Source organism: Macadamia integrifolia, chromosome 10 (assembly GCF_013358625.1).
Source record: "Macadamia integrifolia cultivar HAES 741 chromosome 10, SCU_Mint_v3, whole genome shotgun sequence".
NCBI classification, from domain to species: Eukaryota; Viridiplantae; Streptophyta; class Magnoliopsida; order Proteales; family Proteaceae; genus Macadamia; species Macadamia integrifolia.
In genome coordinates, this window is record NC_056566.1 from 17868401 (window position 1) to 17894270 (window position 25870).

Below are 25870 nucleotides of genomic sequence, written 5' to 3' on the forward strand. Positions count from 1 at the left end.
CACGAGCCGTGGAGCAATTTTCTTTTTTCAAGTTCAAGCATTGATTCAAGTAAGTAAGCTCCTTCAGTAGTCTTCTCTCCCCCCTCTCATTCCCTCTTCTGACTACCCTTTCTTTCTTAATTTAAGATTTTAATTTCAGTCGTTACATTATTACTATCCCTTTCCCCCAAGGTTCATGGCTAGTGTATGTGTTGGCTTTGCCCCTCCTAGCCATAGAACCATCAATTTATTGCTTTTATTTTAATTGTCTCCCTTTCCCTAAAGCCAAGTAGAGTAACTCTTGTAAGAGTGACTCTCTGGTCAAGTAGGGAAGCTCATATTATGATGCATCCCTCGGGCTAAGTAAAGAAACCTACTTATGAGTCTCTCTCTAGCTTTATCCCCTTTCTTTTACTTTATTTTTATTTCAACATTTTTTTCTTTATTTATTATTTTTTTTTTTAATTACGTGGGTTGTTTATTTTCAGTTATTTATTTATTTAATTTTAATTGCATGGCTTGCGTCTTTAAATTCTTAGATGACGAATGGTTAGGACATTATTTTAAATATATATGTTTAGGACGGTAATTAGAATTAGATCACAACCATTAATCGGTTCACTTTCACATTATTAAAAGAAATAAAAAATAAAGTGGCTGCTCTCTCTGTGTTCGACCCGTAGCTACACTAATCCGTACCCTTGCGGTTACATTTTAAATCTCAAACATACACAATATAACATACATGAGACTTTCCACTGCCGAAGCATAGGGAATTCTCTTCATCTTCTCAGTATCCTTTTGAAATTGAGGGAATTTTTCTTATAGACACAGGGTTCATCCATGTTTTGCTCAAAGCCAAACTTTTTGACTGTTTAATCAAAATAGGTGTTCTAACTTCTAGAAGCATGCTTGAGACAATAAGTGGATTTCTATAAGTTGCATACTTTGTTCTCATCAACATTTGATGTGAACCCTTTTGGCTGATGCATATAGATTTCTTCATCAAGAAATCCATTAAGAAATGCAGTTTACACATCAATCTACCAGATTTCATAATTAAATTGTGCTGCGATTGCTAAAGAAATCCTAATTGATTTCATCATCACTACTGGAGAAAATATTTTTTCATAACCTATACCCTCTTGCTGGGTATAACCTTTAGCTACTAGTCTTGCTTTGAATCTTTCAATAGTCCTATCCGCACCTCTCTTCCTCTTGAAGATCCACTTACATCTAATTGGCTTGATGTATTGTGATGGATCTACAAGAGTCTAGTCTTTGTTTGAGTGCAATGAATTGATTTCAAAGCACATAGCTTTCAGCCACTTATTAGCATCAACATCTTTGAGTGTCTCTAAATAAGTGTATAGATCAACATCTGTTTCAGTGGAGACTATGTGGAATTCTTCCATAGTCTTATCTTCTTTAGTAAGAAGAGTGAAACGTTCGGGTGGCTTGATAGACCTCCCACTACAACGGGCCTCTTGAGTGTTGGTAGATATAGGGTTTATGTCAACTGGTTCAACTATAGGTGCACATGACGTAGGTACAGAAGACTCTTCTTCTATAACCATAGGTTCAGCTCTTTTGGAGCTAAGGTTTTCTTCAATAAAAGTGACATGTTTACTTATAATGATCTTTTGGTCAGTGGGGCCATGGAACTAGTAACCAATCATGCTCTTAGGGCATAAAAAAAAAAAAGCATTTGGAAGTGTGAGGTTCCAAATTATTAGTCTATTGCTTACTTACATGCGCAGGACAATCCTAAATCCTAAAATGATTTAGGCTATGCTTGCCCCCATACCACAACTCAAATGAGGTTTTAGGTATAGACTTATATGAGATCCTCTTCAGGATATAAATCGCAATTTCCAGAGTAAAACCCCAGAAGGATAAAGGCATCTGACTAAAAGTGAGCATAGTCCTAACCATGTCTAACAAGGTCCTGTTGCGTCTCTCAGATACCCCATTTTTTTGTGGCATATTGGGATTTTCACTTATATGGTAAGTTGGTCCTTAGGGCCTGTTTGGTTCGGTCGTAGTCCGGTTTGAATAGGTTAATCCGACTTTCGACCATTGTTAGTTAAAATGGGAACGGAAAAAAAACAGAGACGTACGGTACGTGTTTTAAACGGAAAAAAGCGATGAACGGTACGGTCAAAAAAAGGGTCAAAAAAATAGGAAACGTCAAACGGACGGAAACGAACGGTACGAGTATTAAACGTGTAGTTTTCAAAAAAAGGAAACCAAAAAAAGGGCAATATATCATGTTGTAATTTGAGATGCCAATGTTGAACATTGATTATTAAAAAATAACCAACAATACTGGGATTCAAAGGGAGTATGAGAACACTTACAAGTTCATTTACAAGAGCTGTCGTGATTCTTTTTCCTAGCAAACTCAATTGGTCTAACATGGTTTCAGCATCTCGAAGTGAACCCTCTGCATTCAAAGCAATCAGCTCCAGTGCATCTGATTCAACATCCAAATTTTCATCTGCTGAAACCTTTTTTAATATGGTAACAATATCAGCCTCTTTAATTTTGTTGAAGATGTATTTCTGGCACCGTGATAGTACAGTACGAGGAATGCTATCTAGATCTGCAGTAATGAATATGAAGACAACACGCAGAGGAGGTTCTTCAAGAAACTTCATAAACGCTGACCATGTCTTGGAAGGTAACAAATGACATTCATCAAGCACAAGGACCTTGAAACGTGATGCAGGGTTTTTGGACAGATCTTTCAACCAGGACCGAACTTTATCTATTTCTTTCTTATTTGTAGCATTAACTTCTTTGATATCTCTGCTCTTGAAATAGATGATATCAGTGCATTCCCTGCAGAATCCACATGGCTTAGGGTCTTCCCGGCAATTCAAAGCATCAGCAAATATCCTGGCTGTTGATGTTTTTCCAGTTCCACGGGGTCCTTGGAAAAGATAGAAAGGAGCAATCCTTCCCCTTGAAATGGCATTAATAAGAGACCGAACCACAATATTCTGCCCAATTATTTCATAAAAGGACCTTGGCCTATATTTCTGGCTCAAGCTTCTAATATGGTTAGGACTCAGGAGTCCCTTCTTCAGTTCCTACTGTTAAAGCTACTAGTTCTAACCCCTCTTGACTTCTGCAGCTTGATGACCATCTCCGTCCATCCAACCGGCTCAACGCTTCCAAGTCAAGCTCGCCAAAATTGGTAGAAAGTTCATCATCACTCTGTCCAGTTTCGATGGATGAACCTGTTGAGCATCCTCTACCATCACAACTGTTGGTCAATAGTGCCAGACCTTCTAAAGATCTTGAAACAAGTTTGTCCTTGCTAGGCCTAGATGCCCGATGCTACTATACCTGCTTGCTACTGTCGATGCCCGAGCCCGACTTCCGATGACTTCCGACAACCTGGGATTAACCTTTCTCAACTTCCGACGACTTTCGACGCTTTCGTCAACCTGCTCTTCCTCTTTCGCTCTGAGTTTTCTTCTATTGACAAACGGAGAAGAAGGGTTCAGAGTCTGACCAATGGAGAAGAAGGGAGAGATGACGGGAGTCATGGACTCACCGGACTACGGCTACGGGATGTGATTTCAGAAATCAAAATTAGGGATTTGGGGAAGAAAACGAATGGAAGGGATTTGGGGAAGAAATCAGAAATCGTAAATCGTTTTCTTCGGTTTTGGGTTTTTTTTTTTTTTTTTTTTAAATAATATGACAAAATTCCTATTTTGCCCTTACAAAACGTATACGCGTTTTAAACGTGCGTTTAAAATGCGTTTAAAACGTTTTATATTGCCGTTCCCATTTTTTCCCACATTGTATGAAAGCATACGGCAAAATGCTTTTTAAACGGCAAAAAAACGCGAACGTGTTTTAAACGCGTTTAAAATGCGTTTTAACTAACAGTGCTTTCGATGCACATGGGCTCGACTACTTCGGTCCGTCAGGTGCTCATGTCATGATGAATCATTTGGGGCTGTCCACGATGTAGGTGGTGGGTCCCACGGGCATCAGAACCTAACCAACAACCCAATTGATCAGTGAAAACAACCAACGAAAATAGGCCCAGGCTGTTTTCGATGGCATATTTCTGGTGCTTGCTGTCCACCAGTTGGTCTTGCATGGGTAGTTGCCCTAGGCTGCATTTATGGTCTTTCGACAATTTTGGTGCGTGTTGGGATTCAAGTGTGGGGTGTCGAGTCACTTATCATCTGGGATCGGAAGGCATGAATCCCCTCTAGTTGGATTGGCAAGCAATACACGAACATGTGGGGTCATCTCTCCCCCTTTGGAAAAGTGCAGCTGTGAGCCAAAATCCGGTGGTACTTCCGACCTCTGGTCCAAGACCTATCACAACAGTTCCAATTAGATAGGATCAGGGCACTGGTGTAACGTTCCCCACACCTTACAAGAATTTCATCCTCGAAATTGAATGTACTTGGTAAATCAAACAATCTAGGGTACTGCTTCTTCATTTCCTCTTCCCGCTCCCAGGATGTTTCCTACTCTGGGTGATTCATCCATTTCACCTTAACGAAGGACACAGTGCGATTGCGGAGGATGTGATCCTTCTGGTCAACAATCTTCTCTGGATACTCCACATAGGCTAGGTCCTCGTCCAACTCACGGGGTATATAAGTCAAGATGTGAGTGGGGTCGGGACTATACTTCCTTAACATGGATATATAGAAGACATCATGTATACCCTCCAACTCCGGTGGTAGAGTTATCCTGTAAGCTACCACTCCGATCCTCTTTAGTACATCATACGATCCAATAAACCTCGGACTTAGATTTCCCTTCTTGTTGAACCACATTACCCCTTTAACTGGGGAGATTTGTAAGAAGACTTTGTCTCCAACTCCAAATTCCAGATGCTTCCTCCTGACGTCTGCATAGCTCTTCTATCTGGATTGGGCTGCTTTAATTCTTTGTCTGATCACACCCACCTTCTCACTAGTAGCCTACATCAAGTTTGGACCAAGAATATACCACTCACCAACCTCTTCCCACTAGAGTAGAGTTCCTACCACACTGTGCTTCAAATGGGGACATTCCAATGGTGGTCGTGGCCTGCCAATTGTTGTTGTAGGAGAACTCAATAAGGAAAAAAATTGTTCATCCCAACTATAACTCATATCTAAGGCACACACTCGAAGTATGTCATCCAATGTTTAGATAGCCCTCTTCGACTGACCATCAGTATGTGGGTGAAATATAGTGCTAAAGTTCAATTGTGTGCCTATAGCTTTCTGCACACATGTCCAGAACTTGAAAGTGAATCTGGGGTCTCGATTAGAAATGATGCTAATCAGTACACCATACAACCAGATGATGTTGTCAATATATAACTTGGCCAACTTATCCATAGAAAATGTGACCTTGATTCCGATGAAGTGAGCTGCCTTGGTCAAACGGTCCATAAATACCCAAATGGCATCTATACCCTTATGAGTGTTGGGTAGGCCTGTGACGAAATCCATGGGAATATTCTCCTATTTCCACTCCGGAATAGGTAGTGACTATAATAACCCATGGGGCCTTTGTCTTTCGGCCTTGATTTGCTGGCATGTGAGACATCTAGACACATGTGTGGCCACATAATTCTTCATTCCCTTCCATCAGTAGGAGCCCTTGAGGTTCTTATATAGTTTGGTGCTGCTGAGGTGAATGGAGTATGGAGAGTTGTGTGCCTCACTCAAAACTATATCTCTCAAATCACCATCACTAGGCACGCATAACCTCCATTTGAACTTGATAATCCCTCTATCAGTCACAGAGAAATCCAGGTTTTTTTGGGTTTCTTCCTGGCAGTCTGTTATCAGCTTCTACAACTCTGCATCAGTACCCTGAGCTACAATGATCCTATCCACGAGACTAGGTTGTACCACTAGTGTTGATAGTGACAAGGTGACACCTTTCACTAACAGTTCCAATTCTAGTTTCCTAGCCTCCTCTATGAGATGCTTATTGGTGGTCAGTGATGCAAGAGTCAATAACTGAGATTTCTAACTAAGTGCATTAGCTACTACATTGGCCTTTCCTGGGTGATAGTGGATAGTACAATCATAGTCCTTCATTAACTCTAACCAATGCCTCTGTCTCATGTTGAGCTCCTTTTGGGTGAAGAAGTACTTGAAGTTCTTATGGTCACTATAGATCTCACTCTTTTCACCATACAAATAATGTCTCCAGATTTTTAGTGCAAAAATCGCTGCTGCCAACTCCAAATCATAGGTAGGATAGTTCTTCTCATAATCCTTCAACTGACTAGATGCATAAGCAATGACTTTTCCATTCTGCATCAATACACAACCCAATCCTAGCTTGGAGGCATCACTATACACAACCATACCACCTGTATCGGTCAAAATAGTTAAAACTGGAGTTGATACCAACCTTTGCCTTAGCTCCTTGAAGCTCTTTTCATAAGCATCGGACCACTCAAATTTCACACCCTTTCGTGTGAGTCGGGTCATTGGGGCGGCAATGCTAGAGAAGTTCTTAATAAACCTCCTGTAGTATCCGGTCAATCTCAGAAAACTATATATGTCCACCACACTTTTGGGAGTCTCCCATTCTAGAACTGACTTCACTTTGCCTGGGTCAACCTCTACACCCTTGTCTAAAACAATGTGGTCTAGGAATGCCACCTGTGATAGCCAAAACTCAGACTTGCTAAATTTGGTATAGAGTTGCTTCTCTCAGGCATTGCAGTACTAATCTCAGGTGAACAACATGTTCCTCTGCACTCTTGGAGTATACCAAGATGTCATCAATGAATACGATCACAAACTTGTCTAAGACATCCTGAAATACCGGGTTCATCAAATCCATAAATGTAGCCGGTGCATTGGTCAACCCAAATGACATCACCAAGAACTCGTAATGTCTATACCTTGATCTGAAGGCTATCTTTCTGACATCACTATCCTTGATCCTAAGCTAGTGATAGCCTAATCTAAGGTCTATCTTGGAAAATACCTTGGCACCCTGCAATTGGTCAAACAAATCATCTATCCTTAGCAAGGGATACCGGTTCTTGATGGTTAGCTTGTTAAGCTCTCGATAATCAATGCACAGCCTCATACTTTTGTCCTTTTTTTTTACAACAGTGTCGATGCTCTCCATGGAGACACACTAAGTCTAATGAATCCCTTCTTCAGAAGATCCTGAAGTTACACTTGCAATTCCTTTAATTCTACAGGGGCCATGCGGTAAGGGGCTTTGACATTGGTGTCTAGCCGGGGAGTAGATCTATAGTAAACTCTGTCTCTCGATCTGGGGGAAAACTTACCAGGTCATCCAGAAATACATCAGGAAATTCCCTCACCACATCTAGCTTAATCAATGATCTAACCTCTATCTTAGTATCCGTCACAGATGCTAGGTAGCCTTGACATCCCTTATCCAGTAGCTTCATCATCTGAAGGGTTGATATGATAACCTTATTGGGTTTATCCTCTTGAAAGACAAACCCACCCTCATCACGAGGTCTGAAAATAATCATCTTTTTTGCATATAGCACACTGACTCTGTATACGGACAACCAGTCCATCCCTAGAATCATGTCGAAGTCGGTCATGTCCAACTCGATCAAGTGAGCATTCAACTCATGTCCACCTATGGTCACTGGACAAGGCTAATATACATAGTTTAGACCTACTACACTTCCTATAGGGGTATTCACTGCCAAACACTGAGTTAATCCTTTGGGTGGAACCCCCATCTTCATTGCAAATGTCGGTGACACAAATGAATGTGAGGTTTCTGAGTCAAATAACACGTGTAGGAAATAATGATATCAATAATGTACCTGTCACTACACCAGGTGTAGCCTCTGCATCTTCAGCGGTTATGGCAAACACCCTTCCCTTTAGTCTCTGGCCCTGTGGGGGCTGTGTTGGTCTGGAGGCTACATAGGTCTGTTAGGGCCTAGGTGGCAAGGTGTAGGGTGCATCACCTAGCCTCCGATTGGGGCATGTCCTGGCTAGGTGACCTGGCTTATCACAATGGAAACACCTTAGGCTCGACCCCACAGCTTGAGACACGCTACTAGAGCAGGATGATTGAGAAGTCCAGCTAGCCTCAGGTTTTCTGAACTGCACTAGAGTTGGGTTGATATAAGGCACTCTGAAGGGTTTGCTACCTCCCCTGGAGTCATTAGCCCCCATAGGTCTCTTTCCAGTTCCCTTCTGGGCTGAGAAGTTATCTTTATGCCAGTCTTCAATAGATTTGGCCACTTGGACCACCTCGGTATATGTCTATAGTTTCAACCCAAATAGGGTTGACCCAGTACCTAGCCTCAACCCTTTCTCAAACTTCTTAGCCCCAATATCACCTCTGAGATGCTCAAGAGCAAAATGGAATAGCTCCTCAAAGTGTTGTTGATACTCGAGCATGGACCAGGATCCTTGCACCAACTGGGAGAACTCACTCTCTCTCCTATCTCAGAAGCTTTCCAAAAAATAGTAAAGAAGGCCCTTTTGAAGTCCTCCCAAGTATGTTTGGGTTACTCGCCCTCAGAATGGGCTCAATAGCACTCCACTAATCATCGATTTCGTTTTGTAGTTGGTAGTCCGCACATAAGATTTTTTTCTCCTCAGTGCAGCCCATTAGCCTAAACACTTTCTCTATGCCACCAATCCATCTTGATGGATATAATAGATCCTAGCCCACCTTTGAGAAGCATGGGGCCCTAAGCCTCTAAAACTTCTCCATCATCTTTGTCAGATCCGTCCAACCCTCTACATATACCTGGCCTTGTTCTGGTGTTGGATCTTGTACATGCCCATTTACTAAAAATTGAAATTAATCTCTTTGAATGATCTTTTGATGACAGTGCCTTCGCCCTTGTAAGCAGCTCGCTCACCATCACATCACAACCTACCTCTCTATCTCTCTCTCAAGAATTTCCACTAGGCTTACAACTAGGACTAGGCTGGTTCTAGCAATTGATGATTTTTGAATAGGGCTGGATCTGCATGTTCAAATGCAAGGGAGCCTGCAGTGAACTTCCAACAGAAGATTCTCTCGCATTCCCAAGTCTCTTTGCATGGGTAAGTTCAGCTGTTCAGATTTATAAGCTCCTAGCTGTTTCTCTTATCTCATCTTCCTTATGTTTGAAGCGATTGATGTGATTTATTTAGGTCCTCGTTTATAATGTTTTTCTTGTTGTTATCAAGTTTATTTCCTCCGTTTCACAGCAGATCTCTCATTCAATTGTGTATATTAATGGCTATGTTTCTTTCCTAAAGAACTTTTGAGAATAAAAGAATGGGCAATTAAATAAAGGTATTGAGTTCTATATACACCTATTGAAGTGCCATTTAGGGTATCGAGTTCTATATACACCTATTGAAGTGTCATTTAGACATTTTCAAATAGAATATGACTTGTTTGAATCACCAAGTTTTGAAGAGGACAATTCAAGTTGGAAAACCTGATTTTCCAACTATGAATCAAATCTCTACATTTTTGCTATGAAAAAAATTGTAAAATAGAAACTAAGGGAAAAATAATGTAAGACGTAATTAAGTTAAGTGTTATGTGTGTGGCAAGTGAAAATAATGCAAGGAAAGTAAGCACACAAGGATTTTTGTAGTAGTTCTGATCTTCTTTTATCACAAGTCTACTGCCAAGGTCAACTTCACCAAGGATTTTCTACTAATAAATTAAAGGTGTTGATCAATTTAGTTTTGATTTTTTGATTTTGATTTTGGATTTGGTTTGATGCAAAATAGAGCATGCACAAATCAAAACCAAACCAAAACAAGAAAAAAAAAATTTCAAAACAAAACCAAAACCGAACCCTATATGGATTGGCAACACGGGTCCTAATCATCCACAAAGCTCTATCCGTAATCATACTAGAATTGAACCCTACCATATGTTTAATATGGTCCAATCTAATATTCAATTCCTTATTTTGTTTTGATCCTGTTTCCCATTTTAACTTTCATCACTAAGTCGATCACCCACATCATTTCACCAACGATATTGAATACCCAATATTGATTGAGCTTCCAGTTATTAATCCAGATTCATTTTTGGTAAACCAGTCGGGTAACATTTAGATTTAAGTACTTGAATCGATAAAAGACGTACACTAGTACTTTTTTTTAACAAAAGAAATACAAGTACCTAAATAAATTAGAAATACTAATAAAGTTTAAATTCAAGACTTAATGTCAGTCCTATCACTTTTGAAGAAAGAAAAGCTTTAGTTGGTATTGTGCGGCTATGCCCCTTCTTAATCCTAAAAATTCTACCTGGAATCACAATTCGTGACAGACCAATGGTTCTGTTGACTTCTATACAAAATACTATGTAGGAAGTGAACTTAAAGGAGTCATCACCATTTTCGATTGTAGTACTTGAATCAATCAGAAATACTAATAAAGTATAAATTCAAGGTCCTAATATCCGTCTCATCACTCTTGATAAAAGAAAAGGTCTAGTTGGTACTGTGCCCATTCTTAATCTTTAAAATATTATCTAGGGTTGATTGGTGTTACGGCAAGAAATCGTCCTAGGATTTCGTTGCGTCCTGCACAGCAGAATAAGCACAAGAGAGCGTCAGGTTGTTCCAATGGGGTATCTCTTATGCCTAAATCAGGTATCTCTGCAGACAATAATTCCAAGTAGAATGGAAAGTTTCCATGCCTTTAAAGGGAGGCTTACTTGGGTATTTATAGTTGTAATGTGGTGCTCATGGAGAGTCTTAAATTGTTAGGTCTCCTAGCTGAAGTATGAGTCTGAGCATGGTAAGTGATTTGCTTGGAAAGTGCTTAAGTGGCAGTTGTTTCTGGTATAGGAACCTTTTAAATCTCCCGGATGAAGGAGGATTCCCCTTCCTTATAGAGACGATTAGAGTCTTTGTAGGCGATCTTTCTTGATTAGAGTAAATTTGCTCTTTGCTTGGAACCTACATATTTGACTAGGAATGGGCTTCCTAGCGACCACAGGTTCTCCATAGATGCATTGAGTGCATTGGCATTTGCCTACCGACCCATTTCTTCCAAGTGCCCGATGGTTGATCGATCTACCATGTGCCAACCTATAGATGTAGAGGTAGTACGGTAGCTTAGTTGCAATCCTCAGTTGCTAACCTCAGCAGGTCAGATGTGCCTTGGCCACTCGATTATCGACACACATATGCAAACATAGGTCGGTTGCCTTTGAAGCTAGCCTGCAGATGTGGACATAGGACAGTCGTCCTATACACGACCTATAACAATGGCATAATGCGGGGATGTAGATCGATCACTCAGCTACTAATCCACGGGTGTAGGTGGAACTTGGTTGTCAGATAGCTGAATCTAGCCTAATTGGTTTCTTTTGTCCCGAGATTGGCTCATCCTAGACCCGCTCAAACTAGGTAGTTCCACGTGTTGTGCTAGTATTGGAGCATTTTTTTCCATAATAGAATGTCCCCCCACTCCTACCGATTTGTGTATGATCGATGGGAGTAGTAGACCACCACTGAACTAGCTCCTAGACAAACGCAGTTGAGCGTCCAAGCTATAAAAGTAATCCTAACCAACATAGTTGTCTAAATGACCAATGGTGGTTGTCGAGCCAATGGATATGGTCAATTGTATAGCGGTGGCAATCTTCTAGCCTAGGATGCCGATCAGACGCTATTGCAAGGAGAGATCAACTTCCATACACACATCATCCTTTATAGGTTTGGAACTCTTAGCTTTTTTTCCCATTAATGCTCTATGGATTTTTCGGGCCAAGTGCTTAGCTGGAGAAAGCCTTTTACTGATTGAAAGATGCATTATTGACAGGTTGATGAATGAGGGGATGCAATGTCATGAATTGTGCCTTCGATTGAGTTTTGAGGAGCCAATCGTCACACCTTCCCATTTTAAATCTCACGCTTCTCCATAGGGGGCATCAAATCATAGGCTGGCATTTAATGCCCCCCCATCCATTGAGGGTTTATATGTCCTTTTAAGTATCTCTCCTTATTCTTCTTCTTCTTCTCCACTGTTTCTAGTGTTCTTGCGAGCTCTCTTGTTCTCTGTAAGTGTTCTCAGGGCTTTGCCACCAACATTCCTCAGCTAGTTTCTTCTTCGTTCGTGACCATTTTCGGTATGCGCACCCTGTTTCCTCCTGTTGGACTTCACTCGATTACCAGTAAGCCCTTTCCTTTGCTTATCACAGTTTCCCTTTTTTTGGTTTCTACTTTGCTTTTTATAGCGTTGCTACTTCTTCCTCTGCCATTAATGGCTTCCTCTAGTAGAGACTTGGCTGCAAATATTGGGGGATCACAATTGCCAATAGGGCTACTTTCTTTGCTTTCCCTACTTCTCCAGCTAAAAACCTCCTTAGGGATGTAACAGAGTCCATCGCTACTACCATCCCTGTCATAGATACATCTACATTGGCAGGGCCAAGTTTATAAGTTCTTGGTGCCTTTTGAGGGATTGGTCCTACATTTACCAATCCCTCAGGGCTGGCCACGAGGTGGGAAATTTCCATAGCCATATAACTGAAGGGGACCTTGTCAGGATAAGGAAGACCGACTACATCCCTAATTCGGTCACCCTATGAGCTCCTTCTGTGAACGAGAAGGTTTATAGCCCAATCAACGGTATGCCTATATGAAGAGTTCTTCAAGGGTGGATTCAGATTTCATGTCTACCATTTGCTGAGCGAGATCTTCGCTTACTTCATCATTTTCCCTCCACAACTCATCCCCAGTGGGTAGAAAAACGTGCTGGGGATTTATACCCTAATATCCAATCTTTACCAAGTGACTTCCTTCGTTCTTTTCCTAGCCTATTTTCATCTAAACATGTTGGGTCATCACTGTGGCTGGAATGCCTTGAGCCAACGTGTAAAGGTCGGACTAGTAGAGGGCAACCCTTCTTCCATCAAGGGATGGAAGAACAAGTTCTTTTTATGTCAGGTTTTCAATGTTTACCTACTGGTAATGTCTGGTACGAGCCTCACATAACAATGGTGAACGTTGGTCTCACACTCTCTTGTTATGCTACAGGAGACAGGTCACACCATTAACACTACGGAGCTGGTTGATGAGACCTTTCTCTCTCGACATGGTCTGAGTGTAGGTGAATAGTTTGACCAAGAGTTTCCTTTCTCCATTTTTTTTTTTTAAGATTGTTGATTTCTCACTTCTTGCTAATCTTGCCCTTTTGTTTTTTGTAGTGCTGCTAAAAAAGCCAGCTTAAAAACTGTAATATCTTCAACTAAAGCCTACAATCCCGGCCTTTGCTTCCGCTTCCTTAGTGTAGTCTCAATCCATAGTTGAGTTCTTTCGTTCTAAGGGCGAGGATCAAGGGTTGGTCGCCGCATACAAGCACACAAGCACTACGATCTCAATGCAAATCTTGTTGATTCACGGCGACACTACATTGATTCAATGGAAACATTTTGTAGGAGGGAGCCACTCCATTTAATAGGGACCTTGTCCATCTCTTACGTATCATCGCTCCTGAACCCACTATCTCTCCACAACTTCACATATTTACACTTTTGGAGAAGGCACCAAGACGAAGATTAGTAGGGATGCTGCTCCTGCCAGTCATTGCAGGTGGATTTTGCCACCCACAAAGCCTGAAAAATGAGTAGGGATGAGGTACAAAGGTTGCAAGAAGTTAAGGAGGCTGAACACCCACAGGAGAGGCATCGAAAGAGGAGGGCTAAGGGGAAGACTCCTCCTTCAGCGGCTCTAGGCGTACGTTCGAGTTGGTTCCTTGGCCTACTAAGGAAAGGACCAACAAGGCAACCCCCTCTTGCTAAGGTTGATCTGTCGCACGGCTCTTATTCACCTCCCCCCATGGTAGTGCTTTTCTCGAAGGAGCGAGTGGGGGATCGGGAACCATCCTAGCAGGAAGAGCAGGATTTCCTCCAATAAGATTCTGCACATGCCGAGGGCAAGCACCCTCGAGAGTAGGAAGAACCTACCAAGGAGTTTGATTGGCTCGCTGAGGCTACAGCCTGCAGGGACCTAGTAGGCCTTGATGATGCAAGCCGAATGAGAATCATGCCATATGAGGACTATATGAGTTTTAGAGAACTTCATAGCTGACCATTGGACTTGTACTTGTCGATATCCCCATGCTGAGGGGGTCCTAGAAGGGATGATCATCAGTAAGCTTGGTCAAAATGGGAGAGCCACACTTGCTCAACTTAGTAGCTCACATTCTAAGGGTATCATGGTCATATGGCTATTTATTTTGTTTCTCTCTTATTTTAGTTGTGTGTAGGCCTCATCATACCCCTCCAAATGTTATGGTTGGGCGAAAAGTGTGGAGACCATGGTTGAGGGGCTTCGAACTTCTATTGCCGCCAAGGACCAAGAAATTGAAGGCAAGGACAAGGAGATTAATTCTTTGTCCGAGCAGCTAGGGATGGTTGATTATGAGTGCGTGGCAGCTAAGGCTCAACTTTGGATGCTCAAGGGCGAGCGTCTCTGCTCAAGGCTCAGGTAATCATGGCTATTGTAGCCCATAACGTGGATAAGTCTCGCTAGGAGAATTGAGAGAAGACTTTTCTTAGGAATATCTCAAGCGCTAAGGCAGACTTGGATTCCGCTCTGACTTGCATCGAAGAAGGGGACCTCTCTCTATAGCGCAAACAAGTGGCCAATCGAACGACAAGTGGCTTAGCTGGAGTCTGAACTTAAATTGTCTCAAGAGCAATTGATGGTCATGCGAGACCAAGGGATCGAGAATTACAAGGCATCAAAAAGACTTTGAACTCTATATTTCTTCTTTCCACTTAGACGCATACATCTATAGTCCATGTGAGTGTTGAGAGTTTGTCTTGAAAGAGCAGCCACCCTTCGATTTCCGCCCCTTCTCGCTCGCCAATGCATTTACTACGGAGAAGAAAGAAAAAGAGGAGCGTTGCTTGGAAGCGACCTGGTTCTTGACGCCAACCAATTGAAGAAGAAGAAGATGAGGCAGAGTCAGTCGGCGCTTGAGTCATTTTTACTACATCTCCTTTTTTTTTTTCTTTCTTTCTTCTTCTTTTTTTTTTTTATTATTATTATTATTTTTTAACTTAACCCTTGTAATGAAACAACTTCTTTGATCGGTACTTTTCATATTAATTGGTTTCAATGTAAATTGGCTTTTTGGCCTTGAATAATGAAAAGCTTTTGACTATAGCTTCTCTTTATTGCTTGTTGACCTCCAAACCTTAGCTTTAAGGAGATGGTTCTTTTTAACTTCTAACCATGTTGGTATTTAAGAGCCAACCGAAGTAGGTCGGGCCTCTTGCTTTAGAACGTAGTCTTAGTTGCCAACTCAGGGTTGGTCTTTGAGATTGTTGACTGAAGTAGGTCGGGCTTTTCACCTTAGAACGTAAGGTCTTATATGCCAACTTAGGGTTGGGCTTTGAGATTGTCGACTAAAGTAGGTCGGGCTTTTCGCTTTAGAACGTAAGGTCTTAGTTGCCAACTCAAGGTTGGTCTTTGCAATTGCCAACCAAAGTAGGTCGGGCTTTTCGCCTGAGAATGTAAGGTCTTAGTTGCCAACTCAAGGTTGGCCGTTAAGATTTTTGACCGAAGTAGGTCAAGCTTTTCGACTTAGGATGTAAGGTCATAATTGCAAACTCAGGTTGGTTTTGAGATTGCCGACCGAAGTAGGTAAGCCTTTTTGCCTTAGAATGTAAGGTCTCAACTCAGGGTTAGTCTTTGAGATTTCTGATCGAAGTAGATTGTGTTTTTCGCCTTAGAACGTAAGGATTTTGTGAATGATACCAAAAATGAGATTGTGAAGCTTTAACTTCTATTTAAAGAAACTGATTGTTTTAAAACTCAAATTAACCAACCGAAAATCAATCTAAACTGAAATGCAATTAAAATAGTCCAAATAGTTTGACCCGATCGGCCAACCGACAGTGGATTACCAGTAATAATTTTAAGGTTCCCCAAGTTCCATGCTCTTGGTATGACTTCTCCCCCTTGATACGTCCTTGGATGTACTATCTTGGAGACTATGTACAACCCTTCCCAGTTGGCACCTAGTTTGCTAGTGTTTCGTGGGTTGGATTTCTTAGTTCTCAGGAGGACTAGGCCGCCTAGTTGGAAGACTCTTTTCTTTACCCTTGAGTTGTAGAACCTTTAGGTCCTCCGATTGTGTGTCTCGTTCTTCATTATAGCCTTCTTTTGTGTCTCATCCCAGAACTCTAGGTTAGCTTGCAACACTTCTTTATTTTTATCTTCATTGAAACTCCTGGATCTATGTGACTTTGCCAGGATTTCCTCTGAAGTGAATGCTTCTGTTCCATATGCCAGTTTGAAAGGTGTTTCTCTAGTATGAGTCCGAATGGTGGTTTAATAATACACTCAATAGTTCGGTAGCTCACTTTTTCCTTTCCTATTCAAGTCGTTTCTTTAGCCCATCTAGGATAGCCCGATTAGATGCCTCCACTTGGCCATTTGATTAGAGGTATGCCCGACGATATTGCAAAATTCAATGTGGTACTTGTTATAGAACCTTCTGAAAGTAGGGTTATCAAATTGTTTTCCATTATCTGTTAGTAGGATCTTGGGCACCTCGAACTGGTAAATTACATCATCCTTGATGAACTTCTCCATATTCTCCTCCATTATCCGAGACAACGGACGAGCTTTGATCCACTTTGTGAAATAGTCGACAATGACTATGAGGAGTTTGACGTTACCTCTGTCTGGTATGAACTACCCTAAGATGTTCATCCCCCACATGGCGAAGGGGATTGGATTGTTTATTGACGATAGCTCGATCGTAGGCCGGTGTGTTATCGGGGTGTGGATTTGGCACGACCAACACTTTGGACGTATGTCATCACAGCCTCTTACATTTTTTTCTAGCAGAGGCCTTGCCGAAGGATTTTTTTATGCTAAAACTCCATCGCCCAGATAGCTTCCACAAATTGCTTTATGTACCTAAGCCAGGGTATACTCAGATTTGGTTGGTCCAAGGCACGTGAGAAGAGGCCTAGAAATCGACCTTTTGTATAATGTTTCATCTTCCCTCAGGATGTAGTTCACCACTCATTTCTTCACTTTTTGTGCTTTGACTTGATCCTCAGGTAGAGTATTGTCTTTGAGGTTCCTAAAGATGGGGTCCATCTAGCTCAGACCTTCCTCGGTGCAACAAACCTCATCCTCCTCATGGGTCAGCTTCTGTAGTAGTACGACATACACTGTGCTAACCATGCCTTTATAGTCGGTCGTTGCTAGTCGGGATAGGGCATCAACCGAGGTGTTCTCAACTCTGGGAACTTGTTTTATCTCGAACCTGGAGAATTGGGAGACCAAACTTCTTACCTTCTTGAGATAGCTTATCATCCTCTCTTCTCTTACTTCATAATCACCCTCCCTTGTTGACTATCAATTGAGAGTCATTGTAGACCAATAACTCTATAGCTTTTACCGCTCAGGTCTACTCAGAGTCCCGCGATCAGTGCTTCATACTTTGCCTCATTTTTTTATGGCAGCGAAGGCGAACCGTAGGGTGTACTGTATCTTGAGTACCTCTGGTCTTGTCAAAATTGGTCCCACTTTGATCCCCATTCCATTGCTTGAACCATTGACGTATAGGGTCCATGTCCACAGGAGAGGAGCATTCTCTTCTTCACTTTCTTTCTCAGCTAGTGTGCACTCAACTATGAAGTCTGCCAGGTCTTGACCTTTGATGGCAGTTCTCGGTTAGTAATCTATGTCATGCTTACTCAGTTTAACCGACCAACTGACTAGTCATCCTAAGATGCTCAGCTTATAAATGATTTTCTTCAATGGCTAATCGGTTAGCACTATGATTGAGTGCGCTTAAAAGTATGGCCTCAATTTTTGAGTGGCTTCGATCAACGCAAAATCTAGCTTCTCCAGGCCCAAGTGTCAAGTCTCATCATCTAGGAAGATATGGATGACATAGTAGGCTACACTAACGGCCATAGGTGACATAACTTTTGCGTGTCAATCCAATCCCACACCAATTCGATTGACCAAGCCCGACCTTTGAACGATCGGCCTAGCTTGCACCAATTGAAAAACGCTTCGACGCAACCCATTTATAAACATGTAGTACGGTGAAGGGATAAGCCCAACGATGCCCGACCGGCCCATCCCTTTACAAGCCCAACTTGGCCTGACATGTTTAGTCTGACCGTTTATATGTATATATATTTTGATTTGTTTTTTCTATATAGAATAGGGTAGGGATGTCAATTCTGAGCCCGACACTTTTACGGCCTGACCTGAACCGGCCCGATTTGAGTCCAACACTTTTGTTAAACGAGCGTTCACGGTGCAAGTAGCTAGCCTGTCGAGCGCCCGATTGAACTGATATGTTTATACGCCTAGCTTGAACCGCTTGTTGTAGCCTGACCCAACCCAACCCCTTTAATATTACATAAATTCCTATTTTGCCAATACTAGCAAGAAACTAATTAAGCTTTCTTACCCTTTGCTTTATAGTAGGATTTGATTTAATTAAGCTTTGTTTTGTAAGTTGTAACTGTCACACCCTGCCTCCAATAGGCTAAGGCGTGTGGCACTGGACACCTCACCGTATCTAGTCAGTCTGTTTCTCCAGGATCTAGACTAGGGCAGATCATAGCACCAAAATTACACTACGAAAGATCAGAGTTTATATATACATGCATAGTCCAACAAAAAGATATCTTACATAAGTTCTAGTGCCAACTAAGTGATAAGATATATTTACAATTATCTAGATGAGAGTTATATACCTTACAAAAAAAGAGTATTCACAGTTTACAGTATCTCAGTAGTAGACTATATACATCAGAGTACGCATTAACAGAAATATATACACAATAATACATAGGAATAGTCCATCCTATTTCTCAGAAGAACTGGCCTCCATAGGCATAGTCGTCGCATTCGCAGTCGGGTCCATGGTTGATTCCATCTTCTTGAAGATTGGCCAAGTTATCCTTGGCCATTGTCTCATAATCAGAGTAGGAAGTCGGTAAAATATTGGTGTCAACCTCAACATGTAGGAGGAGTAAATAGAGGGGGTGAGCACTGGTAATGCTCAGTGAGGGGTGGGGGAGAACAAGCACACACATCCATATGCAATCATACTCCACAAATAGAGAATGATGCTTATGAGTTCACTTAATTAACTATACAAAAATCTTAATCCATTACTAGGTCTCATCATCTATGGGTATAAGTGCTACCAACGTAGGTGGCATATCCTACCCTGTACGTTGGGCCTCATGTATACAAGCTACGCTGTAGGCAGGAGCCAACCAGTGCCGATACGGGTCCCAGGCCACACCGGCTAACCCCTAAAAGGTAACCCCGTATCATAAATATATTCACAGTCATACAGTACGTCGTATCCTATCTCACATCCATAATTGATACCACACATCTCATCACAAGTGCACTGCTGATTAGGCAACCATATAATTCAAGATTAGTCCGTACCTAACCCCTTACGGACAAGGGGTGTAGCACTTGGGGTTGTGATACCTAACCCAACATTCTAAATGATGCATAGCCAATCATTGCAATCACATATACAAACATGGGCACCTGCACGTGACCCATCTCACATGTCTTACCTTTCTCATTTCGATTCTATCCCATTCCATCACAATAGTACCATTAAAGAATAAATGCAAGTAAATGCAAATGCACATACACAAGCAATTTAATGCATGAACAACATTAAACAAATACACCAAAAGAATGGGGGGTTGAGAAGGGCACCCACTCACCTTGACAATCAGATCCCACTATCTCTCCTCCAGATGCAGAACAAGCTCTCTCACAGCTGTTTGAAGTTCCTAAAAATCAGAATTTATACATACATTTATTAAATAATTTTGTTGAGTTTAAACCTACCCTAATGGAGTCATTTTCTATTCTCTTATTAGCCCTATAGATCCTCTTTCAGACCCCTAATTCACTATAAAAATCTGAGGGCAAAACATTCTCTGGAAGCCTAACCTGTTGATTGGATGGTTAGCAATCGGCTGGCTGATCGAGACCTGTAGGTTTTCCTTTTACTTTGCAGAATTCGATTCTGCTGAGGTCCATTACTGAATTTTGCCAGCTTGAATTTTTTCCTATACTGTAGGCTAATATGATACAATTATTATATAGGACTTCCTATTCTTAGGACCTGTTATCACCCCACTTATGAGCTCAATTGATTGAATTCCAATTCAATTTACCCCATTTCTTGAAATCATAATGGTAATTGATCAATTGGAAGACTATTTCCTTTCTACTTCAAATTAACCATTCAATTGGGGTAAATTTAACAGGAATACAGTAATAGGAATAAATTTAAACCCTAATTAGGCTTGCCAATGGGTTTCAAGGATTGATTCAGCTTAATATTCCCAAATTCTTAAATCTGAAAATTTATAAAATTTTGTTCTATACTTGTGCAGAAAATTTCTTAATCCATTAGTCCTACCCTAACTCCCATTTCACAGTATTTCATTGGTATGGTGAAAACCCTAGGTTGTAGGGTTTACAGGGATGAAATTGAGTCGTAGAGATCTTTCCAGGGTTGGGGTTTTCCCTACTAACCCATTTTCTAAAGTCCAATTACTGGGATTAGGTTAGGTAATTTCAGTTCCATAGAAAAATCTAGGGTTTCGTAAGTATTTTCTCAATTTTTTTGCAGAATTAATTCCCTGTTCCAAGTTCTTTGCATAAATTGAAGTTGGAATTTAGTCTTTAAATACCATAATTGGGTTTCTTCTTCAATTGAATTTAGATAAAACTAATTAGGGACAGAATTGATTAAATTATGATAGGAATCAAACCTGGTATTGAATTTCTGTTTTAGGGCTTTGACAAAATCTCACCCTATTAGCCCCATTTTACACAAATTCTTACTGAATTGCTGCTGAATTGATAGGAAACCTAAGTTCTAGGATTTTGTAGGGATAGATTTCTTACCAATTAGGTCCCTAGTAGCCCACAGAGATTAGGGCTTTCTTTACTGGGCAGCTGCATAATCCACAGAGATTCCTTGGAAGTCCCCAATCAAGCAAAACACTAACCCTAAGGTCTACCTGCCCAATTGATGAAACTACCAACATCTCTATTGAAATGAACAGTAACACTTACCTATGTATAGTTTTGGTCCAACAGCAACCTTAGGTGAAGAAGTTGCTTCTCCACTTCTCTTTCTTCCTTCTCCTTTCTTCTTCTTCTTCTCTTTTTTTTTTTTCTTTTTTTTTTTTTTTTTTCTTATTACTGTTACAACCACGATTTAGGGGTAAGTTACAGCCCTTATTGCCTTTATATAAGGCAACCCAAGGGTCTGTTTGGCTGGCCATAGTATAACACTTATACTTAACTTATACTTAACATATATATATATATATATATACTATACTAAACTTATTACTATGTAATTAATTTTTATAATTTATTTTCCCACACTTATTTATTGACATTAAAATATACTTTCCATACCTCATTTAGGCTTCTTTACATAGGGGCAATATGGGAATTTGCACAGTAGAGGTGTGGGCCCTACAATACAAAATTCAAAAAATTGCATATAATACCTAATTTAACTAATAGGTGATTTAATTTCCCCCTTTTTATTTATTGGTATAAAATATGTATTTTAACCCTCAATCAGGTCTCTTTTCTTAGGGGAAAAATGGGAATTTGCACAGTAGAGGTGGGCCCCACAATGTAAAAACCCAAAAATTACATTCTGCCAGGCAAAATTGGCTGGCCAGCTTTGGACCTACCGGTTTGGGTGCAATCATACTAGCACTAATGCACCAGATCCTATCAAAACTCCGTAGTTAAGCATGCTTTGGTGAAAGTAGTATTAGGATGGGTGACCCCCTGGGAAGTCCTCATATCGCACCATTTTTTTTTCTGCTGTACTTACTCTTGTAATTAAATTTACCTCTTTATCCACACCTCCTGATGAGTTCCCCAATGATATTGGCAAGCTGAACAGGAGTAGGTGGGGTCACTTTTGCCTTCTTGGCACTCCACAGCTACCAACCATGCCAGCATTGGCTTCCTCTGCTCTTTCTTTTTGTCTGTTCACAAGTAAGGGTATAAATATCAGATTAGGGTGTTATAGTAACGGTCATAACCCCTTTTTTTTCTTTTTTTTTGTAAGAACAATGATAATATCATATCATTTCTTTTATTTATTAAAGATTTTGTCACATATTCTAGGCCTTCAACCCACTTAAGAAAAGAATTTTAGGGTAGGCACATTTAAAGCTTGTTTAGAGCTCGTTTAGACTTAAATAGGTCTTTAGCCCGGTTAAAGCCCGACACCAACATGTCAAAGCTAGGCCTGTTTACTTAAACGAGCATTCACGGTGCAAAGCTTCCAAGTGGACAATCATGACAGGTTGACACCCTTAGAATAGGGTGTATATTGATATTTTTATCAATTATTCAATGTAATTAAGTGGAATATATTTTCTAAATTGTTGATGATTTAATAAAATATATCAAAATATCTTAAATTTAAGACAATTAAAGACCATTTAAGGTTTTATTTGTACATTAGCTCATTTAAGGTCAGATTATAGCTTGTTTAGGAGAAGATTAGATAAAACCCAGACCCGACCAAGCCCAACACGAGACCAGCCGAGATTGACTCGTTCCTTAAATAGGTAGGTCACGGTCCAAGGGTATGGGCTTGGCTAGGCCCAACCGCGATCGGATCAGCTTCATTGATTAACACCCCTAACACAGCTAATTGAACATGCAGCTTGTCCCCTGGCTCTAGTCGAACAAAGAGAGGTGGTGACTCGAGGTAGGACAGTGCTTCGAAAGTGTCTTGGCAGTGTGGCGTCTAGAGAAAGTCCTTCGAGGACTGGAGATAATTTAGATTTCTTAAGAAGAGCAGGCATTTATCACCTGCATGGAAGACGAAACGATTGAGTGCCCAACCCAACCGGCGAGTCACTGAACCTCCTGGACATTCCTAAGCTGAGCTATGTCCCGTATTGCTTGAAATTGTGGGTTATCTTCTATCTCTCTTTTAGAGACAATGAAGCCCAAAAACTTGCATGAGGTAACTACGAATGCACACTTTGAGGGATTCAACTTCATCTGATTTTTCTAGAGGACCCCAAAGGCTTCCTCCAGGTCATCTATATATTGATTGGCTTTATGCTCTTTACGAGCATGTCGTCCACATACACCTCCATGTTTTTCCCAATATGATCCATTAACACGTTGTTCAGACAATGAAAGCAATTATTTCTTTTATTCATCCAAAAAAAAAAAAAGCATGTTCACCATTCTCTGTAAGTGGCTCCAACTTTCTTTAATCCAAAGGGTATGACCCTATGGCAAAAGTTTCCTCGCTCAGTGAGGAAGGTGGTTTTTCATTTATCTTCTTCCTTCATTCTAATCTAGTTGTAACCAAAGAAAACGTCCATGAAAGTTAGCACCTCATGCCCCATTGTGGCCTTTATGAGTAGGACAGTCTGTGGCAGGGGATAACAATCATCGGGGCACACCTTGCTCAGGTTAGTATAGTCGATCCAAATTATCCATTTTCCATTCGAATTGGCAACCATAATGACATTGGCCAACCAAGTTGGGAATTTCACCTTTTTTATCAAACATGAAGACTCCAATTTTTTCACTTCTTCATTAATGACATTCTGTCGCTCAGGGGCGAAGTTTTTTCTTCTTTTCTCCTAGATCGGATTTCTAGTTTGGTCGGTATTCAAGCCATGCTCTGCCACAATCCTTAGAATTTTTGGCATGTCAAGGGCTGACCAAGCAAAGACATCCGCGTTAGTCATGAGGAATCCCTTATTTTAAAGGTCTGCTCCTCACTCAACAATGCTCCAAGTTGAACTATGCAGCTTGGATCTTCTTCAAATAATAGGACCTACACCAATTCCTTCACTAGTTCTCGTTGCAATCGGGCCTCATCCCTGACATCTTTGACTTCTATGTCGCATTCCAATCCTAAGCAAGCATTTTTTGTCACTTTTATTTTGTGAATCCTTCTGGCTCGAGCGGCACACCCTGATCCCCTATTCTGTGGGGAATTTTACCTTCAAATGCTTTGTGGAAGCTATGGCTCCTAGGTCATTAAAAGATGATTGCCCTAGGATGGCGTTGTATGCTGATGTCATCTTGACGACCATGAAGTTTACCAGAGTAGTGGTCGAGTGAGGGCTCTCACCTATGGTCACATGTAACTCAATACATCCTTCAATCTACGTTATAGTTCCTGAAATTCCATACAGAATACCACCTATTGGCTAGAGCTTGTCATCTCCAAACCAAGCTTTTGGTAAGCATCATAAAACATCACATTGACGGAAAAGCTAGAGTTTATCAAAACCCTATGAAGCGGGCTATTAGCGACGACTAGCTAAACCACAATGGCTCGTTGTATGGCCAGTTCAGGCCTTTGAAGTCTTTGTCAGAGAACAAGATTGTCAGATCTTTTCGAGCGACCTTGATTGGTTCCTTGATCACATAGACAAATCTCTTCTTTCCTTACCAACTTAGACCTGGTCCCCAAGAATAGCATGTGTGGTGGGTCTGGTACGCTGATTTGTGTATTTAATTCACTTGTCACTCACCAGCCTCTTTTTTACGTCATCACTCAGTGGCTCGTCTTGCCGGTGGCTCTACTCCCCTCGTTCCTTCTAGGTTAGTCGATCAACCTCATGGCCATTGATATACTCCTTGAGATACCATACCTTTATCAGCTCCTCCAATTATCTTTTCATGGCTTGGCACTCATCAATGTAGTTCTATATGTTTTTGTGGAATTGGAAATATCTATTTGTTGGTCTTGACAGCATATCTCAGCCAGCAGATGATCTTCTTATCCTTTATTTCCATGAGAGCCTTGGATCTGGATCGATCTAGTTACAGGTTTTCTGGACTCATTGCTCTTGTCTTCTTTGAATCACGCTCGTCCTCTTTGTGATGCACTGTGGCCCTCTTCTTTTCTTAAGGCGGCTATACTCTGCCTTCATATTCTCGTCCATCGTCACCTACTTGTGGCGGCTCTGCAATAGCTCAGACATATCCACTGGTACTTCTTTGATAGGGACTTGACAAGCTCCTCGTGGCATACTCCATGATAAAGAGTGTTGAACGCTGCCCCATAGTAAATGTCTTTAATCTCCACCGTGGCTTCTATGAATTGGCTAATGTATTCTCCAAGTGACTCATCTCGACCTTACTTCATGACAATGGCAAAGATCTTTTGTTGTCGGATATAACTTTGGAACCTGGAAATAAAGGCCTTTCCCTATTCGTCACAGTTGTGTATGGACCTTTGCCAAAAACCATGTCAACACAGCTCCCTTGAGTGAGGCAGGGAAGGCTTGGTAGAGCGCCATGTTCAAGTTACCTTAGATGGACATTACAGAGTTGTAGTAGCAAAGGTGCTGCACGAGATCGGTCCCGTAGCACATAACAAAAAACAGTGTCTTAAACTTCTTAGAGAGCTCAACATTCATTAGCACGTGCGATAAACAGTTGTGCATCGAAACCATTGGAATCCTGGTGACCGGCTTCTTCAGCCTATTGAGCTTCCAATCTAGTTCATGAATATGGAAGTCAAGGCTTGTTTCCCCAATGGGATGAGCGACCTTAATCCCCTTGGGTCTATCGGGACTTTGATGGGGATCACGGCGTCTTGGTTGTTCTTCCTTTCCACGACGCGCATGTCCATCACCCTGATACCAATCGGAGGTTTGGGGCAATTCGTGTCTTGCATGATTCCGAGCAGAGGCTCGTGGCGACCTGTACCTTGATTGATTCATCCTCTTAGTAGGACTTGTTCTTCTACGTGGATCAGCCTTCTCCCTAGATTTAGTTCTCTTGGTAGGTCGGCCCCCATGGTGGGGCTTCATGCCCGCGACACTGATTCTCCGGCTAACCTATAAGAATTCA

At 41.3% G+C, this 25870-nt stretch overlaps 2 pseudogenes; one reads left to right on the plus strand and one right to left on the minus strand.

The window, feature by feature from the left end:
- Positions 1–1253: 1253 nt before the first annotated feature.
- On the minus strand, positions 1254–7564 carry LOC122092261 (annotated as a pseudogene).
- Positions 7565–21714: 14150 nt separating this feature from the next.
- Positions 21715–21833, plus strand: LOC122092532 (annotated as a pseudogene).
- The last annotated feature ends 4037 nt before the right edge of the window (positions 21834–25870 follow it).